This window comes from Petaurus breviceps, unplaced genomic scaffold (assembly GCF_028583685.1).
Source record: "Petaurus breviceps papuanus isolate PSGF00001 unplaced genomic scaffold, PetGlider_PUasm1.0 90842, whole genome shotgun sequence".
NCBI lineage: Eukaryota > Metazoa > Chordata > Mammalia > Diprotodontia > Petauridae > Petaurus > Petaurus breviceps.
This window is the reverse complement of record NW_027187358.1, coordinates 2,911,349-2,915,517: the sequence shown is the minus strand read 5'-3', so window position 1 is coordinate 2,915,517 and position 4,169 is coordinate 2,911,349. Positions and strand designations below refer to the sequence as shown.

The following is a 4,169-nucleotide window of genomic DNA, read 5'->3' as shown; positions in this document are numbered from 1 at the left end:
TTATAGCACAATAGTATTCCATCATAATCATATACCACAACTTGTTCAGTCATTCCCCTCAATTTCCAATTATAACATTAAGTCAGTTGGGGAATGGCTGCCTAGATATATTCACCTTTTGAAAAATCAAAACTATCAAAAAAGTTTTATCATCAAGGAAGTCTTCCCTATGTTTTCATTGCTGACTGGCAATAATAATCTTAATTCACATTTAAATAAATGATAGAATATAGGCAGTGTGGTGTAATGGAAAAGGAGCCTGTCTCATGGTCAGAGAGAAAAGCAGGGTTCAAATTGGGCTTTTGTCACATACTGGCTGTACGACCCTAGACAAATCAATTATTCTCATAGTTTTTCAGGTAACTCTTAACAGCTGTATCTTGAAGTTGCAAAATATTTGATAATATTAATTGGGACAATTTCCTTGCTGGAAGTTCACCATACCAGTGAAATTATAGTTCTATGATGAATACAAATGAAAGACAAAGAACAATCTGTGAGTAGTAGGAGCTACTCCACTGGGGCACCCAACTGACCCATTCCAGTTAGACATTGCTCCTTCCTTCCTTCCTTCCTTCCTTCCTTCCTTCCTTCCTTCCTTCCTTCCTTCCTTCCTTCCTTCCTTTCTTCTTTCCTTCTTTTTTTCTTCCCCCTCCCTCTGTCCACATGGGGAATCATACTTTTACATGTAAGTTATTTGCCCAATTCACCTACCTCACCAAATGTCTTAGGGTTTTGGGGCTAGAGTTTTTTTCTCTTCCCTAATTTTTTATTCAATCATTAATATAAAATTGGGGCAATAAACTCTTTTGTTCTATGTAGTAAACCAGAATTTGATAAAATTCACTGGTATTCAAATGGAGCTACTTGGCCATACCATAAACACAAATCACTCTGGCTCTTATTAATTGGAATAATAATAAGTGCTAGTTCAAACTTCACTTGGTATTGTTTTCGTTTTGATGGCTCATAGTGAGTGTAAATAGCAATTGTTTCTGATCTAACCAGAAACCCTGAAGATCTTCCTCTCCCAGATCAACTTTTATTTATTTATTTATTTTTGAATAGACAGACTAGCCATCTTTCGGCTTATTTCATACCTAGCGTTAAATCACTAAATAGGTGTTGCTCAGACAAAGTGATACCTGGGGAAGACCTTTAGCTTACAAAGGCCAAGGTCTCTCACTGCATCTGGGGTCATCTCCAGTTGTCCTGACCTATGTATTGCCACTGGATTCAGATGACTCTGGAGGAGGGAGTGAGGCCAATGACCTTGCACAGCCCTGCCTTACTTAAATCCAAGTCACTGGCAAGTCAAGGCATCACCCTCTTGATGTCATTGGTCCTCTTTGAAAATGAAGGACAAGTAACAAAAACAATCATACCAGTGGAATCATAGCTCTTTTGTAAATACCTATTAACTATCTGCCTATCTAACTTTGTAATATAAATGTAACATATCTATATAAAATATATACATATATGTGTATATGAAATATACACATGTACTCTGTGCCATTTATGAAATGTTTCATCTAATCTAGACACTGTGCTAAGCACTGATGACTTTTTTCCATATAGGAGGCATGAATGACCTACCACTTAAGATACCACATAACTATATTTAAACCTCTCTAATGTACTTGTCATGCAAATTTTTGCATTAGCATCTTCATGAGGTCAAAGACTATGTCTTAGTCAAGCTTAATGTATCATCATCATGTCCTCCTCCTCCTCCTCCTCCTCCTCCTTCTTCTTCTTCTTCTTCTTCTTCTTCTTCTTCTTCTTCTTCTTCTTCTTCTTCTTCTTCTTCTTCTTCTTCTTCTTCTTCTTCTTCTTCTTCTCTATCATTATTATTACCTACTTTGGGCTCCTTATCCCATGGAACAAACAAAAGGAAAAAAAGAACAATCAGTTCCTCTCTGCCTGATTTGTCTAGCAGAGTGCTTATTATATGGAAAGAGAGTTATATTATTATAATTGAACTGAAATTCACCAGTCTTGGTCCTAGGGTCAAATTATGAGTGGATGAATGAGGGAATGAATGTATCTCTGCTTAAAAAAAAAACTTATTTAGCACTTATTATGTGTAACGTCCTGTGCCAAATACTGAGGACACTAATAGAAAAGTAAGACAGTCTCTGCTCCCTAGGAGTTCATATGGAAGGTTTTCAACAGTGAGTCAGACGGAAAGATTTCATGGTCTTTAGGTCATAGCAAAATAATCTGGTGATACCTCTTTCCTTATGTTAATTCCATTGGTAAAATCATACCATTTTTTAAATATTGAACCATTTGACATGGTTCATAATTTCATCCTAAGAGCTTTCTTTTCTTTGTCTTCAGTACTTATAGCTGTAGCACAGAAGGAGCAGTTGCCAGAAAGCCTCACCTCCCCTCACCTCAGACTTTGTTTCCCAGGATAATGACTCTGGGAACTGGATTGGAAGTGCTGCTATTCTTATGACTTTTGAGGTCAAGGTCCTGGGCAATCCCTATCAAGGGACTGAAATTGAGATATTGGTCAAGGAAGCTGTAGTAGTTTGACTTGCCTGGCACATGCTGCCTTCTTTATTTCCCTTAGGAAATTGCAATACCTTGCAATATCAGTTAAGCTGGTTTGCCTGCCCTTCAAGTGGCAATTGATAGTGATAGAGATACCTGACCCCTTTTTCATAGGGATTGCTTACTCAAATGATGACTGAAAGTGCTGGGCTTCCATAAGATCAGTGTGTGTGCATGTGTGCGTGTGTGTGTTTTGGATGCTGTCACTCACAGTGCTATTAAGGCAATATATCCATTTATGGCAGGGAGCAGGGACAGGTATGCTGCACAGAGGATAGCATGCTGGGACTGGAAACAGGAGGACTCAATCTTTCTGAGTTCAAATTTGACCTCAAGGAGTAACTATCTTGTAGCTCTAGGCAAGTTAATTAACCCTATTTGCCTCAGTTTCCTCCTCCATTAAATGTGCTGAAGAAGGAAATGGTAAATCTCTCTAGCATCTTTGCCAAGAAAACCCCAAATGGGGTCACAGAGTCAGACACTACTGAAAAAGATGGAACAACAAATCCATTCATGGAAAGTGGTTGGTTAGCAAATGTTCCTGGTAGTGATAAGGAAGGCAGGACTTTTATTAACAAATATCATTGACTAAGAATATGTTTTGTCGGGGTGGCCAGGTAGCACAGCGAGTAAGAGCACCGGCTCCAGTGTTGAGAAGACCTGGAAATCGAATCCCGGGCTCAGACACTTAGCACCCACCCAGAAACACCTGGCCGTGTAACCTTGAGCAAGTTACTTAACCCCAATTGCTTAGGGGCGGCTGGGTGGCTCAGCGAGTAAGAGCACCGGCTCCAGTGTCGGGATGATCTGGATCAGATACTTAACCCCGATTGCTTTAAAAAAAAAAAAAGGAATATGTTTTGTCGACAGTTGCAGCTCCGGAGTTTCTCTTCCTTTATTTCCGGTCCCATATGGCCTCGCAGAATCGCGACCCATCCGCCACTCCGGTAAGGGGGGTGAGTCTGGGGGTAAGAGGTTACAGCAGGAATTGATGACCATAATGATGTCTCTAGACAAAGGAATTTCTGCCTTCCCAGAGTCAGACTATCTCTTCAAGTGGGTTGGGACCATCCATGGGGTTGTTGGGACAGTATATGAAGACCTAAGGTACAAGCTCTCCCTGGAATTCCCCAGCGGCTACCCCGATAATGTTCCTACTGTGAAATTTGTCACACCTTGTTACCATCCTAATGTGGACACCCAAGGCAATATCCGTTTGGACATCCTCAAGGACAAATGGTCAGCCCTGTATGATGTCAGGACCATCCTGCTATCTATCCAGAGCCTGTTGGGAGAACCCAAATTTGACAGCCAATTGAACACACATGCTGCTGAACTTTGGACAAATCCCACAGCCTTTAAATGGAAATCTACATGAAGCAGGTGACTAGCCAAGAGCCCTGAACCTGTCTGTCCAGCCTATCTAATCATAATCATAAAGATCTTTTTGTTCCTCTTAGTGGACAAGCCATTTTGATTGTGTTGACTTATAAAGAAACCTGCAAATGAAAATACTTTTTAATAAGAAAAAATCAAATACATTGTCATCTCATATCTGACCCTTAGCTTAAGTGATTGAATTTATTGCCACATTCAATGATTTC

The 4,169-nt window shown here is 39.9% G+C and overlaps 1 pseudogene; it reads left to right on the top strand.

Moving 5' to 3' along the window:
- The first annotated feature begins 3,556 nt into the window (after window positions 1-3,556).
- On the top strand, window positions 3,557-3,943 carry LOC138148909 (ubiquitin-conjugating enzyme E2 C pseudogene; annotated as a pseudogene).
- The last annotated feature ends 226 nt before the right edge of the window (window positions 3,944-4,169 follow it).